The sequence below is a fragment of the Entelurus aequoreus genome, linkage group LG19, assembly GCF_033978785.1.
Source record: "Entelurus aequoreus isolate RoL-2023_Sb linkage group LG19, RoL_Eaeq_v1.1, whole genome shotgun sequence".
NCBI classification, from domain to species: Eukaryota; Metazoa; Chordata; class Actinopteri; order Syngnathiformes; family Syngnathidae; genus Entelurus; species Entelurus aequoreus.
The window spans coordinates 41,881,393-41,899,570 of NC_084749.1; the positions used below are offsets into that span (position 1 = coordinate 41,881,393).

Sequence of the window (18,178 nt, forward strand, 5' to 3'; positions counted from 1 at the left end):
TATTTGTCTGCACACCAGAATGTTTTCTTCTATTTAAAGAAGACACGATGAAAGCAATCGATCTATCTTCCCAACACACTTACAAGCGGGGCAGTCCCATCAGTATGGGTCGTGCCTGCCCACAGTAATTTATCAATTTTTTTATGTATTTTTTTATATACATGTTACAGGTTATATATATATTTTATTATTGAATGTATCAAATGTGATGAATATTTAATAGACCACAATGGAAACAAGCCTTTTTAGCTTTGTGTGCCACTCATTTGCCTTTTTAAAGCATTACATGGATTAAATTCTTCAAGACTGTGTTCTTCAACCTTTTTTGAGCCAAGGCACAATTTTTGCGTTGAAAAAATGCGGAGGCACACCACCAGCAGAAATCATTAAAAACGAAACTCAGTTGACAGTAAAAAGTCATTGTCGCAATTGTTGGATATGACTTTAAACCATAACCAAGCATGCATCAATATAGCTCTTGTCTCAAAGTAGGTGTACTGTAACCACCTGTCACATCACGCCCTTATTTGGAGTTTTTTGCTGTTTTCCTGTGTGTAGTGTTTTAGTTCTTGTCTTGCGCTCTTATTTTGTTGGCTTTTTCTCTTTTTTTTGGTATTTTCCTGGAGCAGTTTCATGTCTTCCTTTGAGCGATATTTCCCGTGTCTACTTTGTTTTAGCAATCAAGAGTATTTGTGGGGACATTGTCATGTCATGTTAGGATGTACATTGTGGACGCCCGTCTTTGCTCCACAGTAAGTATTTGCTGTCGTCCAGCATTCAGTTTTTGTTTACTTTGTAGCCAGTTCAGTTTTAGTTTCGTTCTGCATAGCCTTCCCTAAGCTTCAATGCCTTTTCTTAAGGGCACTTTCCTTTTGTTTATTTTTGGTTTAAGCATTAGATACCTTTTTACCTGCACACTGCCTCCCGCTGTTTCCGACATCTACAAAGCAATTAGCTACCGGCTGCCACCTACTGATATGGAAGAGTATTACATGGTTACTCTGCCGAGCTCTAGACAGCACCGACACTCAACAACAACACATCATTTGCAGACTATAATTACTAGTTTGGAAAAAATATTTTTAACCCAAATAGGTGAAATTAGATAACCTCCCACGGCACACCAGACTGTATCTCACTCGCTGCACAGTGGTTGAAAAAAATTGCTTTAAGATGTTAATAAACTTCTCAAGCAATCTCTCAATCAATCAAAAGCCGTGACCGCCCTGGGCTGGAAAGTGTTTGGGTTTTGTTTTTTACATCAGAGTAGACAACGCTCTATAATTCAACCGATCCAACGCACAAACAAAGGCAACTTGTTGGCCAATTACAGGTGGTGCGGCAGATGTCCCGCTTTGTGTGGGACAGTCACGCATTTTCATTACTTTTTAAACGTCCCAACAGTCAGCCTCTCGGTTTGAAATGCGTGTTTTGCAAGAGTAATCTGACACTTATCCGGCGGAAAGGGCTATGTGGAGAAAGCAGTGTGGAGCAGGCTGTTTGGTCACGTCCATCAAACTGCGACGAGACGGCCCTACCAACCGACAAGAAACAATGCAAATCAAGTAAATACGACATCGAGAAAATGGTAGAAAATCACAACTTATACAGCTAAAAAAAACAAATGCAGGACAACAACAAATAACTGGCAAACCATCTGTACCTGGGTGAAACCAGTGCAAGTCGAAACTGGTTAAGTTGTGTGTGGAATTAGCCCGGGTCATTTCCCAGAGATGGCTGTGACGTGAATCGAAACAGATGCTGCGAATGTCAAACGTGTTGCTCAAAAGGAAACGTCTCAGTCCATGCGTGGGTTCCTTCTAAAACACAAACATGATTCAAATGCGGGTACAGTACCGACAGCTGAACTAACTATAGCGTCTACCACTCTGGGAAACACTCACTGTCACTTTTCATGGGCAAATGGCAATGGGCACATTGTGAAGTATGACAACAACGACATGTACTACAGGGAGGAGGTGAAACATCTGGTTGACTGGTGCAAAACCAACAACCTGGTCCTGAAGGTTGACAAGACCAAGGAGATCACCGTCGACTTCAGGAGGCACCAGTCCAGCCACGCTCCACTCTTCATCAATGGCACAGCGGTGGAGATGGTAAGCAGCACCAAGTTTCTGGGGGTGCAGATAACTGACAATATGAACTGGTCCTGTTGCGTATGACCAGTATTCCATCTCAGATAATTAAAGTCACTGGTCAAGCCCAAGTTCTTTCAGATGACATATATGCAGAGTAAGAAGGACCATCAAGACAGAATAGTAATATTATCAAGTTTTACTAAAGCTTCAGGATACCAGCCCACACCAATACATTCATACCGGCTTCTCTAACTGGTCTAACATTCAAAGGGAAGAGACAACTTCTTGCATACGAAGAAAGCCCCCACCCTGTCCAGAAAGGAATACCATTGTTCTAATACAGTTAAGATATAAGGGAGAACTCCAACTCCTACATTCCAAGCCTTCAAGGTAACACACACAGTTTACTTGCGGATAAAATGAAAAAAATAGAAAGAGTACAAATGGAAAAACACTAGCTGCTTTAAACATGACTATGAATAAAGAAATAACTCTTAAACATATTCTCCACAGTCCCTACACACCGGAGCTCTTGTAAAAAGAGCTCAGCAGCGCATGCACTTTTTGCGACGGATGAAAAGAGCACAGCTCCCTCCCCCCATTCTCACCACATTCTACAGAGGCACTATAGAGAGCCTGCTAACCAACCGCATCTCTGTCTGGACTGGAGCCTGCAGTGCCTCAGACTGGAAGTCTCTGCAGAGAGTGGTGAGGACGGCGGAAAAGATCATCAGGACTCCTCTTCCTCCTATCCGGGAAATCGCAAAAAGCCAATGCCTGACCAGGGCTCATAAAATCTGCTGAGACTCCTCCCACACCCCACCAAGAACTGTTTTCACTGCTGGACTCTAGATAGAGGTTCCGCAGCCTCCGTAGCAGAACCTCCAGGTTCTGTAACAGCTTCTTCCCTCAGGCCATAAGACTCTTGAACGCATCATAATAATCCCCTCAATTCCCCCCCAAAACGGATTAACTTGCTGGAATATAAAGACAACATCACTGTGGAAGCTCTCTTCCAGTGGGTCCTCCTGACCACCAAGCATTTCCAGGCAAGCCCGTTTCATTGTTATAAGATTAAGAATACGATTAAAGTACCAATGATTGTCACACGCACACTTAGATGTGGTGAAATTTGTCCTCTGCATTTGTCCCATCCCCTTGGGGAGCAGTGGGCAGCAGCGGCGCCGCGCCCGGGAATCATTTTGGTGATTTAACCCCCAACTCCAACCCTTTGTTGCTGAGTGCCAAGCAGGGAGGTTATGGGTCCCATTTTTATAGTCTTTGGTATGACTCGGCTGGGATTTGAACTCCAACCTACCGATCTCAGGGCTATAAGACAGTGTTTATTCTTCCAACAAGTCTCTTCGTGCTTTTCAGCAGTCGTCTTTTCGTCAATGTTCGTCGTGCTCTCGCTCTCCCCAGCTCCAACCACGTCTCCCCTCCCGGTTGCTGCCTATACAGAGCGACAGGTGATTAGATAACAAGGCCCAGGTGGGCCATCTACACACCTGTCACTGACTTCAAAGCCGATCCTGGCACACCCTGCCTCTCTGCAGGCCCACAGGCCACACACCCCTCCACAATAACATACATCCATAAACGTGGATGCATATGCAAAAGTGCAATATATTTATCTGTCTAGTAATCTATTTATTTATATCTGCACCTTATTGCTCTTTTATCCTGCACTACAACGAGCTAATGCAACACAATTGCGTTCTTATCTGTACTGTAAAGTTGAAAATTGAATGACAATAAAAGGAAGTCTAAGTCTCTAAGTCTCTCTAAAACCTTACAAAAAAAAAGCAGCCTGGTGCTCTCCTTGGTGCTGAAACAGCTTTAATAGTGTTAATATGGACACAACTGAAAAATACATTTTTTTGTTTATTATATATTTTTTTCCTTGACAGTTTTGATTTGTATTTCAGGTTGTATATATTATTTTATGTAGTGTCTAATTTTTTACCCAGGGGTGTCTCTCGTTGGCAATTTCCAGTGATGCAGATCATGTGACAATCTGTTATTTCCCTTCTGGTGGTGGTTCCTTGTTTCCTGCCGGCGCTCTTATTTTCGTTCCCCTTCCTGCTTTTCTCCCTGAGTGCTGTTTCGCCTCACCTGCTGCTGATTGGCGGCCATGGCCACACCTGGTGTTAATCAGCAGGCTGCTATTCATGCCTGCCTCGTCTGCTCCTCAACGCTCGAGGATTGCTCATGTTGAGAACCGTTTACATGCACGACTGCTTCCGTCTCAGTTTAAATATGTTAAAATCATTTTACCTGCTCATCGTTCTCCTGGTTCCTGCATCGGGGGGTCATGTGAGTTCCCAACAGATCATTTCCTAATGCTTATAGTTAATCTATGTTAGACTGAGTGTTGTTTTGCTCAGATGACTCGGCTGTGTAGCCTACTACAGTACATGTTGTCTCATCCAGTAAAACTTCTACCTGAATATAGCGTACAACAGAACAAACAATTGTGATGTTTGGAGAGTTTCTGGGTTAGTGTTTGTTTTTCTCTGTCGTCAGAGAAAATACCGGCAAGCCATAACCTTTTAAAATAGAACACAGTTTTATATGTGAAAGAACAATTGTTAATTTGCAAGGCACTGGAAGAGATAATTAAAGATGTATGCTTACTATTTTTTCTTATGAGGAAAACCTTGGGAACATTGCATTTAAATAAACTATATTTAAATTGTATTTGCAGTTTACAGTCGTGGTCAAAAGTTTACATACACTTGTAAAGAATATAATGTCATGGCTGTCTTGAGTTTCCAATACTTTCTACAACTCTTATTTTTTTGTGATAGAGTGATTGGAGCACATACTTGTTGGTCACAAAAAACATTCATGAAGTTTGGTTCTTTTATGAATTTATTATAGGTCTACTGAAAATGTGAGCAAATGTGCTGGGTCAAAAGTATACATACAGCAATGTTAATATTTGCTTACATGTCCCTTGGCAAGTTTCACTGCAATAAGGCGCTTTTGGTAGCCATCCACAAGCTTCTGGTTGAATTTTTGACCACTCCCCTTGACAAAATTGGTGCAGTTCAGCTAAATGTGTTGGTTTTTTGACATGGGCTTGTTTATTCAGCATTGTCCACACGTTTAAGTCAATATTTTGGGAAGGCAATTCTAAAACCTTAATTCTAGCCTGATTTAGCCATTCCTTTACCACTTTTGACATGTGTTTGGGGTCATTGTCCTGTTGAAACACCCAACTGTGCCCAAGACCCAACCTCCTGGCTGATGATTTTAGGTTGTCCTGAAGAATTTGGAAGTAATCCTCCTTTTTCATTGTCCCATTTACTCTCTGTAAAGCACCAGTTCCATTGGCAGCAAAACAGGCCCAGAGCATAATACTACCACCACCATGCTTGACGGTAGGAATGGTGTTCCTGGGATTAAAGGCTTCACCTTTTCTCCTCCAAACATATTGCTGGGTATTGTGGCCAAACAGTTCAATTTGTGTTTCATCTGACCACAGAACTTTCCTCCAGAAGGTCTTATCTTTGTCCATGTGATGTCAGATGAAACAAAAAGTTAGCTGTTTGGCCACAATTTGGCCACAACCTTTTTAAGTAAGAGGAACATGATTCATCCACGCTGTAGGAGTGGTCACAGAGCCATTGTTCAGCTTAAAACAAATAAAGTGTATGTTGAAAAAGTTTTTCCCTCTGAGAAAATGCAGTGCGCCCCTGAAATGTTTTTCTACAACTGGGTCTGACGCAGGGGACTCAGCAGTTACTCAACTCGCCTCCCACCCATGAAAGGGGTAGGGTGTTTGAACGTCCGACGATTCGACTTCGAGGTTAATAGTCACATCATATTTGAAAACACCTCAAATAAGTACATATAATAATGATCACATTTGTTTTATCTAATTGCTATTGGACTCTCAATTCCAGGGTTTCTGTGGGTCAATAAAAAGCATTAAAAGTAATTAAATAGATTTTGCTGAAGTCAAGGCCTTAAATGGAATTAAATAAACATTACAGTAGATGTCCAGAGGCATTCAAAAAAACAATACAATTGTAGGCCTGGGCTAGTCGTCAATAAGTGAATAAATGTAACCATGAATACAAATGAACTCACTAACTTTGCCGTCATCGATAAATTGCTGTGTCTTCGTCGCTGGCTTTAAAACTGGATATTAGAAGTCTCACTCTGTGCATCGCGCTCAGCATCCGAGTACTTTTTTTTCGACAGTAGAATCACATGAACAGAGTGAGCCTCTTGTCAGTCATCCACAATCTTTGTTTCCAAACGCTATGCGGGACCTTCCAATTCTCTTCCACACACTTTCCACACACACTTGAATGTTGGAGCTGGAACTAGTTGTTTTAAAACAGCGGTCCCAATAAATGTCAGGGGTGCACACACTTTTTTAGCAGGTGAGCTACTTATCAAATGACCAAATAACCAAGTCGAGGAGATCTACTTCATATATATATATATATATATATATATATATATATATATATATATATATATATATATATATATATATATATATATATAACACTACCGTTCAAAAATTTGGGGTCACATTGAAATGTCCTTATTTTTGAAGGAAAAGCACTGTACTTTTCAATGAAGATAACTTTAAACTAGTCTTAACTTTAAAGAAATACACTCTATACATTGCTAATGTGGTAAATGACTATTCTAGCTGCAAATGTCTGGTTTTTGGTGCAATATCTACATAGGTGTATAGAGGCCCATTTCCAGCAACTATCACTCCAGTGTTCTAATGGTACAATGTGTTTGCTCATTGGCTCAGAAGGCTAATTGATGATAAGGAAACCCTTGTGTAATCATGTTCACACATCTGAAAACAGTTTAGCTCGTTACAGAAGCTACAAAACTGACCTTCCTTTGACCAGATTGAGTTTCTGGAGCATCATATATGTGGGGTCAATTAAACGCTCAAAATGGCCAGAAAAAAAGAACTTTCATGTGAAACTAAACAGTCTATTCTTATTCTTAGGAATGAAGGCTATTCCACAAAATTGTTTGGGTGACCCCAAACTTTTGAACGGTAGTGCATATATATATATATATATATATATATATATATATATATATATATATATATATATATATATATATATATATATATATATAAAAATTAATAAAAACAATCGTTTTTTGTTAACATATCAAATATGTTTCATAAAATTACCAACATGTTTAGCGCATATATATATATATATATATATATATATATATATATATATATATATATATATATATATATATATATATATATATATATATATATATATATAAAGCGCATTTAAAATCTTTGTTTTTTCTCAGAACTCGACAGTGCGCCTTATAACCCGGTGCGCCTAATGTACGGAATAATTCTGGTTTTGCTTTCCGACCTCGAAACAATTTTATTTGGTACATGGTGTAATGATAAGTGTGACCAGTAGATGGCAGTCAAAAATAAGAGATAAGTGTAGACTGCACTATGATGGCAATATGACAAGTAAACAACACCAACATTTTCTATGTTCCATTGAAAATATAGAACATTACACACGGCGCTCAAAAACCTATCAAAATGTTTTAGTACGACTTTCGTAAGCTATGAAGGTGCACCACTTGATGTTCAACATACGCGTATTATTATGGTGTGTGTGTATAAGGTAAGTAATATTAACTGGCATTTTGTTTCGCAATATTTGGCGAAAGGAACTTTTCTTATCTACCGGTACCTGCTGATCTGTATTTGGGAGCTGCATAAATCCTGAAAAATTGCGCGCCTCCGCCTTTGTAGTCCGTGCTGACCATATATATTCGGTAAGCTTCTTCTTTTTCTCTATCTTCTTGTTATGTGACATTCATCCTGCGTTGTTGCCATTTCTAATATAAAGTAGTGTAAAGTTCTTACTTATATCTGTCAGTAAACTCACCATGAAAGCGCGAAAACATACCGGTGTAGTGAGTTTACATTATTCACCCAAGGAACTTTAGTTATTAGAGAGTTCCGGTCGTACAGTTTTTCACGGGACACATTTCGGGTGTTGTTGTTTCCGGATGAGGAGATGTCATTAAAACAGTTAGCTCCATCTTTTGACACTTCTTCCACTCTCGTCCTTGCACGCTACACCGCTACAACAAAGATGACGAGGCGAAAACCTGTCGAAGCTGAACCACGTAAATAAAGGCCGCCCACAAAATGGCACATCCTGAAGCGACTGTCAGAAAGCGGCTTGAAGATGATCTGTAAAACATAATCCATGCAACATTTTGACCAAAGAACCACCATTACATGTTATGTAGACCACAAGGAAGTGTTTTCCATTTAGAAAACAATATAATAATAGGACTCCTTTAATGCGCCCTGTAATCTGGTGCGATTTATATATGAAAAAAGATTAAAAATAGACCATTCATCGTCAATGCGCCTTATAAGCCACTGCGCTCTATGGTCCGGAAAATACGGTATATATATATATATATATATATATATATATATATATATATATATATATATATATATATATATATATATATATATATATATATATATAAACAAAATAAACATGAAACATATGCAATGGAACACAAAAGAAAATAAAAAGAAAGTAAATAAAAGCATCATATTATTTGTATTCTTTTTTAAATATTGTCTTTGATTGTAATTGTCTTTTTTATATCCTTTAAGATGTGGTAAGTAGAGATGTCCGATAATATCGGGCTGCCGATATTATCGGCCGATAAATGCTTTAAAATGTAATATCGGAAATTATCAGTATCGGTTTCAAAAAGTAAAATTAATGACTTTTTAAAACGCCGCTGTACGGAGTGGTACACGGACGTAGGGAGAAGTACAGAGCGCCAATAAACCTTAAAGGCACTGCCCAATCACATAATATCTACGGCTTTTCACACACACAAGTGAATGCAATGCATACTTGGTCACCAGCCATACAGGTCACACTGAGGGTGACTGTATAAACAACTTTAACACTGTTACAAATATGCGCCACACTGTGAACCCACACCAAACAAGAATGACAAACACATTTCGGGAGAACATCCGCACCGTAACACAACATAAACACAACAGAACACATACCCAGAACCCCTTGCAGCACTAACTCTTCCGGGACGCTACAATATACAACCCCCACACCTCAATGTTTTGAGGCATGTTAAAAAAAAATTATGCACTTTGTGACTTCAATAATAAATATGGCAGTGGCATGTTGGCATTTTTTTCCATAACTTGAGTTGATTTATTTTGGAAAACCTTGTTACCGTATTTTTCGGAGTATAAATTGTAAAAGTCGCACCGGCCGAAAATGCATAATAAAGAAGGAGAAAAACACACATAAGTCGCACTGGAGTATAAGTCGCATTTTTTGGGGAAATTTATTTGATAAAACCCAACGCCAAGAATAGACATTTGAAAGGCAATTTAAAATAAATAAAGAATAGTGAACAACAGGCTGAATAAGTGTACGTTATATGAGGCATAAACAACCAACTGAGGACGTGCCTGGTATGTTAACGTAACATATTATGGTAAGAGTCATTCAAATAACTATAACATATAGAACATGCTATACGTTTACCAAACAATCTGACACTCCTAATCGCTAAATCCCAGGAAATCGTGTACGTCTAGTCTCTTACATGAATGAGCTAAATAATATTATTTTATATTTTACGGTAATGTGTTAATAATTTCACACATAAGTCACTCCAGAGTATAAGTCGCACCCCCGGCCAAACTGTGAAAAAAACTGCGACTTGTAGTCCGAAAAATACATTGTTTAATGCATCCAGCGGGGCATCACAACAAATTTAAGCATAATAATGTGTTAATTCCACGACTGTATCGGTATCGGTTGATAACGGAATCGGTAATTAAGAGTTGGACAATATCGGAATATTGGATATCGGCAAAAAAGCCATTATCGGACATCTCTAATAATAATAAGACTCCTTTAATGCGCCCTATAATCCGGTGCGATTTATATATGAAAAAAGATCAAAAATAGACCATTCATCGTCAGTGGGCCTTACACTCCGGTGCGCCCTATGGTCAGAAAAATATGGTATATATATATATATATATATATATATATATATATATATATATATATATATATATATATATATATATATATATATATATATATATATATATATATATATATATATATATACACACACACAGTATGTGCAATGGAACACAACATAAAACGAAAAAGAAAGTAAATAAAAGCATCATATTATTTGTATTATTTTTTAAATATTGTCTTTGATTGAAATTATCTTTTTTATGTCCTTTTAAAGGCCTACTGAAACCCACTACTACCGACCACGCAGTCTGATAGTTTATATATCAATGATGAAATCTTAACATTGCAACACATGCCAATACGGCCGGGTTAACTTATAAAGTGCAATTTAAAATTTCCCGGGGAACGTCCGGTTGAAAACGTCTATGTATGATGACGTATGCGCGTGACGTCAATGGTTGAAACGGAAGTATTCGGACACATTGCATCACAATACAAACAGCTCTGTTTTCATCGCAAAATTCCACAGTATTCTGGACATCTGTGTTGGTGAATCTTTTGCAATTTGTTTAATGAACAATGAAGACTGCAAAGAAGAAAGCTGTAGGTGGGATCGGTGTATTAGTGGCTGGCTGCAGCAACACAACCAGGAGGACTTTGAGATGGATAGCAGACGCGCTATCCGACGCTAGCCGCCGACCGCATCGATGATCGGGTGAAGTCCTTCGTCGCGCCGTCGATCGCAGGAACGCAGGTGAGCACGGGTGTTGATGAGCAGATGAGGGCTGGCGTAGGTGGAGCGCTAATGTTTTTAGCATAGCTCTGACGAGGTCCCGTAGCTAAGTTAGCTTCAATGGCATTGTTAGCAACAGCATTGCTAAGCTTCGACAGGCGACACAGCATTAACCGTGTAGTTACATGTCCAGTGTTTGGTTCGGTGTCTCCTTATAGTAGTATTGTTGATCTTCTGTCCATCCTTCCAGTCAGGGGCTTATTTATTTTGTTTCTATCTGCATTTAAGCACGATGCTATCACGATAGCTCCGTAGCTAAAGTGCTTCACCGATGTATTGTCGTGGAGATAAAAGTCACTGTGAATGTCCATTTCGCGTTCTCAACTCTCATTTTCAAGAGGATATAGTATCCGAGGTGGTTTAAAATACAAATCTGTGATCCACAATAGAAAAAGGAGAAAGTGTGGAATACAATGAACCCTTGTACCTAAGTTACGGTCAGAGGGAAAAAGGATACGTCCTGCACTGCACTCTAGTCCTTCACTCTCACGTTCCTCATCCACAAATCTTTCATCCTGGCTCAAATTAATGGGGTAATCGTCGCTTTCTCGGTCCTAATCGCTCTCGCTGCTGGTGTAAACAATGGGGAAATGTGAGGAGCCTTTCAACCTGTGACGTCACGCTACTTCCGGTACAGGCAGGGCTTTTTTTTTTATCAGCGACCAAAAGTTGCGAACTTTATCGTCGATGTTCTCTACTAAATCCTTTCAGCAAAAATATGGCAATATCGCGAAATGATCAAGTTTGACACATAGAATGAATCTGCTATCCCCGTTTAAATAAAAAAAAAATGTCATTTCAGTAGGCCTTTAAGATGTGGTAAGTTTTCATGACTTTTTGGTTTTTCGAGAGGGTACGTAAGGGGAGGCGCAAGTCACGTTGCGTACGCAACCTACATGACGTATATTTCAACCTTGAGCTAACACATATACTAAGTGGGCATTACATTTTTTTTTGAAGGGCATTCAATTATATGTGCTGAAACTTTTAGAAACCCTGAGTTTGGCCTCCTTACTGTATAACGTTGGACTACTGTAAGTATCAGCTTGCGCAACACAGTACACATTCATTCGAAGAGTTAAATGACGTTTCATCTCAAGGAATTGTTCCGGCAATTGTTCCCAGATAGAAGCAAAATCCTTCCAGCTGAGTAGAGAATAGGTCAGCATCCTTAAGGACAGATTGGTAGTAAATTGCTGCCATGCTGGTGGTACATAATGGCAGAGGTGTCCCACTGCTGCACTGCTAGGGTCCTCGGCATCTTCATGTGACTCATTCGGGAAAGTAATGAGAACGCTGTTAGTCTTTTGAAATGTTGCACTGAGAAAAGAACAAAAGCCCCAATCGAGCCGTGTCATCAGCCGAGGGGTCTTAAAGTTAATCGGAATTGCCCATGTTGATGTGAGACGGAAAGACTTTCCTTGAAACGGCTCTGTGCACAAACGCTGCAGCTAAATCTTAATGGTAAAAGCATTCAGTGACATGTCTTGTTGACAGAACCCCAAAGATGTAATGCTGCTAATTACCTTATATTGCCAAAACTATTAGGCCACCCATCCAAATGAGGTGTATAAAATCAAGCACTTAGGCATGGAGACTGTTTCTACAAACATTTGTGAAAGAATGGGCCGCTCTCAGTGATTTCCAGCGTGGAACTGTCATAGGATGCCACCTGTGCAACAAATCCAGTCGTGAAATTTCCTCGCTCCTAAATATTCCAAAGTCAACTGTCGGCTTTATTATAAGAAAATGGAAGAATTTGGGAACAACAGCAACTCAGCCACAAAGTGGTAGGCTAAGTAAACTGACAGAGAGTGGTCAGTGGATGCTGAAGCGCATAGTGCAAAGTGGCTACAGAGCTCCAAACTTCATGTGACCTTCCAATTAGCCCACGTACAGTACGCAGAGATCTTCATGGAATGGGTTTCCATGGCCGAACAGCTGCATCTAAGCCATACATCGCCAAGTCCAATGCAAAGCGTGGGATGCAGTGGTGTAAAGCACGTCACCACTTGACTCTAGGGAAGTGGAGACGCGTTTTCTGGAGTGACTAATCACGTTTTTCCATCTGGCAATCTGATAGATGAGTCTGGGTTTGGATGTTGCCAGGAGAAAGGTACATTTTGGACTGTATTTTGCCGAGTGTGAAATTTGGTGGAGGAGGAATTATGGTGTGGGGTTGTTTTTCAGGAGTTGGTCTTGGCCCCCTTTGAATGCTTCAGGATACCAAAGATTTTGGACAATTCCATGCTCCAAACCTTGTGGGAACAGTTTGGAGCGGGCCCCTTCCTCTTCCAACATGACTGTGCACCAGTGCACAAAGCAAGGCCCATAAATACATGGATGACAGAGTCTGGTGTGGATGAACTTGACTGGCCTGCACAGAGTCCTGACCTGAAACCGATAGAACACCTTTGAGATGAATTAGAACGGAGACTGAGAGCCAATCTGTGTGGGACCTCACCAATGCGCTTTTGGAAGAATGGTTGAAATTTCCTATAAACACACATCCACAACCTTGTGGACAGCCTTCCCAGGAGAGTTGAAGCTGTAATAGCTGCCCCGTGTCGCCATGAAGCGCTACCTTGCTCTCAATGTTTGCTCATTTTAAAAGCTCACTGACATGACCATTTAAGAATATTTTCAGTAATCTGATCCCAGGTTTGTTGTGATTGAAGGACCCATAGCGTCCCTCCCGCTAACTGAGATTCTACTAACAAGTTCTCTATGTGTTTTTTGTTTCTGAAAATGAATCTGGCAGTCATTTTCCATAATATCAATTAGCTCTGAGTAATTGTAGATCAACTAACTGGACTTGCAACACCCCTTTTCCATTGCCAGACTGGAGCCCATTTTCTTGCAAAGACAATGTGAATAAAGGCATGTAAAACTATTATTTTTTTTCTCTTAATCACATGTTATTGTTGCCCTTGTCACTGATAAACAGTATTTAGCCTTATGAGAAAAAAATAATAATAATCTCCATAGTCTTTTCTGCTCTTCCATAGACACCATAGCGTGTTTCCTAAAGCTTTTTCAGAATTTCACCAAGCATCTTACTGCACTATGTGGTCTGCCCACACTTAGATCCGCTGCTATCAGCACATCCGTGAATGGAATCCTGCTGCTGTTCATCAAATGGACAAAGATAAGACCTTCTGGAGGAAAGTTCTGTGGTCAGATGAAACAAACAATTTAGCTGTTTGGCCACAATACCCAGCAATATGTTTGGAGGAGAAAATGTGAGGCCTTGAACACCATTCCTACCGTCAAGCATGGTGGTGGTAGTATTATGCTTTGGGCCTGTTTTGCTGCCAATGGAACTGGTGCTTTACAGAGAGTAAATGGGACAATGAAAAAGGAGGATTACCTCCAAATTCTTCAGGACAACCTAAAATCATCAGCCCGGAGGTTGGGTCTTGGGCGCAGTTGGGTGTTCCAACAGGACAATGACCCCAAACACACATCAAAAGTGGTAAAGGAATGGCTAAATCAGGCTAGAATTAAGGTTTTAGAATGGCCTTCCCAAAGTCCTGACTTAAACGGGTGGACAATGCTGAAGAAACAAGTCCATGTCAGAAAACCAACACATTTAGCTGAACTGCACCAATTTTGTTAAGAGGAGTGGTCAAAAATTCAAGCAGAAGCTTATGGATGGCTACCAATAGCTCCTTATTGCAGTGAAACTTTCCAAGGGACATGTAAGCAAATATTAACATTGCTGTATGTATACTTTTGACCCAGCACATTTGGTCACATTTTCAGTAGACCCATAATAAATTCATAAAAGAACCAAACTTCATGAATGTTTTTTTGTGACCAACAAGTATGTGCTCCAATCACTCTATCACAAAAAAATAAGAGTTGTAGAAATGATTGGAAACTCAATACAGCCATGACATTATGTTCTTTACAAGTGTATGTAAACTTTTGACCTCGACTGCATATGTATATATATATATATATATATATATATATATATATATATATATATATATATATATATATGTGTGTGTACTTTCTTTTTTATTTATATCTTTTTTTTTAATGCATGCCCTTAATATAGCCTTACAGTATTTAAAGTTTTATAGCTAATTTGTATTACCTATTCTGTGTTATATGTGTTTTTATGTTGCACGATTGTACCAAGAAAAATTCCTAGTTTGTGAAACCGTTCTCAAACAATGGCAATGAAACTATTCTGATTCTGATTCTGATTCTGATCTTGAGAAAAATATCAGAAGAACAAGACGCAAAATACAATAGAATAAAAAAGTGGCTTTACTGCTGTTTTTCTTGTTTTTAAGCGGGTCTGCTCTTCTTTTTCCATTTTCCACAAGTCTTGACTCAGTCTTTCTCCCCTTGATATATATATATATATATATATATATATATATATATATATATATATATATATATATATATATATATATATATATATATATATATATAAATACACACTTTGACACCACTTGTGTTGCTTTAATGATTGACAGCAAGCAACATCAGACTAATCAACACATGCATCTAATTAGAATCAAGTTAAGTACAAATAGTATAAAAGTCACACAAATAGAAGAAGGCCCAAAAAAGTTCACCTCGAAAACAATAGGATCCACTGGTCCACCGCTTTTTCTTTTTTGAATGATTCAAACAGAAAAACAGCCCATTTTCTTTCTCCTGCATGTAGTGTAATGGCAGTGAAATAGCGAGATACACAATTTGTTCGTCAGAAACTCTTATACTTTGAAAGATTGCAGACATTATGAGAACTATTACCCCTTCAAGTGCAACAATCTACTCATCACATGTCAGTTGTCTTTTCCTTAAATTTGGTTGAACAAAACACTCCTTTTTGTTGTAAGTACCGTTGTGGAGGGGGGCGTGGCCTGCGGGCTTGCAGCGGAACGGGGTGTGCCAGGACCGGCCTCGAAGACAGCGACAGGTGCGTAGATGGCCTAGGTGGGCCTTGTTATCTAATCACCTGTCGCCTTTATTAGCAGCTGCCGTGACGAGACGAGTAGTTGGAGTTGGAGGTGCTGCTGAGAGACACAGACGCAGAAAAGACACTTTGCTGAAAAGCAAAAGACTTTGCACAATTCGAGGAAAATAAAACAGTGTTATACCCAGAATTCCGGGCTCTCTCTGTGTAGTGGTCTGAAGAACCCACTAGAGGGCAACCTCTACAACCGTATTTTCCGGAATATAAGGCGCACTTAAAATCAAAATTTTTCCCCTCAAAACTCGACAGAGCGCCTTATAATCCGGTGTGCCTAATGTAAGGAATGAGTTTGGTTGAGCTTACCCACCTCGAAGCAATTTTATTTAGTACATGGTGTAATGATAAGTGTGAGCAGTAGATGGCAGTCACACATAAGAGATTCATGTAGACTGCACCGTTTGATCTGATTCAACATACGAGTAGTAATATGGTGTGTGTATAAGGTAAGACACATTATCTGGTGTTTTGTTTCGCAATATTATGCAAAAGCAACTTTTCTTACCTTCTGGTACCTGCTGATCTGAATTTGGGATCTGCATAAATCCTGAAAAATTGCGTGCGTGCACCTTTGTAGTCGATAAGCTTCTTCTTTTTCTCTATCTTCTTGTTATGGGACATTCATCCTCCGCTGTTGCCATTTCTAATATAAAGTAGTTTAAAGTTCTTACTTATATCTCTCAGTAAACTTGCCATGGAAGCGTTAAAACATACCGGTGTAGTGAGTTGACATTATCCACCCAAGGAACTTTAGTTATTAGAGTTCCGGTCGGACGTTTTTTCACAGGACACATTTCCGGCATTGTGGAAGAAGTGTCAAAAGACGGAGCTAACTGTTTTTTAATGACATTCAGACTGTACTTCAATCAATAACGGACAAGCATCTCCTCACCCATGGCTCAACGCCGAAAATGTGTCCTGTGAAAAAAAATGTCCGACCGGAACTCTCTAATAACTAAAGTTCTGTGGGTGAATTATGTAAACCCACTACACCAGTAGTTTTTAGCGCCTTTTAAGCGAGTTTACTGACAGATATAAGTTAAAACTTTATGTTACTTTATATTACAAATGGCAACAGCGAAGGATGAATGCCCCATAACAACATCAACTATGTTGTCGGCACAGACTAGCACATTTTCAGGACTTATGCAGATCCCAAATACACATCAGCAGGTACAATAAGTTAGTTTTGCATAATATTGCAAAAGAAATGACCAGATAGTATGTCTGCTAATAGGTGCCATTTTGCGGTCTTCATACACACACCATAATAGTACCGTAAGTTGAAGCACAGTGCTTCTGATTACGGTAGCCATTATGCGCCGAAAATCCATCAAGCGGTGCAGCTTTACAGCTTACCAAAGTCGTACTAAAACATTTCAACATATTTTTGAGCGCCGTGTGTAATGTTCTACGTTCTCAATTGAACATTTAAAGTGTTGGTGTTGTTTACTGGCTTCATCTTTCAGTCGACACATATCTCTTATGTGTGACTGCCATCTACTGGTCACACTTATCGTTACACCGTGAACCAAATAAAATAGCTTCGAGGCTGTTAACCACTAACAAAATTATTCCGTACATTAGGCGCACCGGGTTATAAGGCGCACTGTTGTTTTTTGAGCAAATGAAATAATTTAAGCGCGCCTTATAGTCCGAAAAATACGGTGTTCTATATCCTGCCTATTTTGTAGGTTAACTCCATTACAAAGCTCCTGCATGTTGCTGTGCCTATTTTTTGCCACTCCTTTGTTGCCATGGCGGTATGTGTTATGTCATTGACATGCTTAGGGTTGTAAAGTCCTCGAAAAATAAGGGACCTCTTACATGGCTTTTTATTGCCCTGTTTGTTTGTGATACTTTCCGCAGAGGTTGAATGGGGGCAACTGGACTCTTCTTTTTTTGTTGAAGACATATTTTTACACTTCGACTCCAACCAGAATTTAATTATACGCACAGGCATTGGAGAAATATAAATACATGAGAAAAATGTGTTTTAAACTTTTTGTGCAAAATAACAAAATAACTTGCTTAAATTTCTCGCTTAGTTTACCGAAACTAAAATAAACACCTTTCCTTAACAGACATCTGCAATGGTTGAAATTATAAGTGTGCAGCTTCATGATAGAGCCGGTCTCCAATTTTCATCAGGAGAGCTGCTTTGACGAAAAGAAAGGTGAGCTATTTGTCTGTTATTTACAAGGCTGGCAACATTTTAATTAAACCATGTGTTCTCTCA

The 18,178-nt window shown here is 39.3% G+C and overlaps 1 long non-coding RNA gene across 1 annotated transcript; it reads left to right on the forward strand.

Annotated features, from left to right (window-relative positions):
- Window positions 1–4,271: 4,271 nt before the first annotated feature.
- On the forward strand, window positions 4,272–16,056 carry LOC133634934 (uncharacterized). The gene is made up of 3 exons (XR_009821998.1): window positions 4,272–4,415; window positions 15,806–15,885; window positions 15,941–16,056. It is a non-coding gene; the product is annotated as an uncharacterized LOC133634934 (long non-coding RNA).
- The last annotated feature ends 2,122 nt before the right edge of the window (window positions 16,057–18,178 follow it).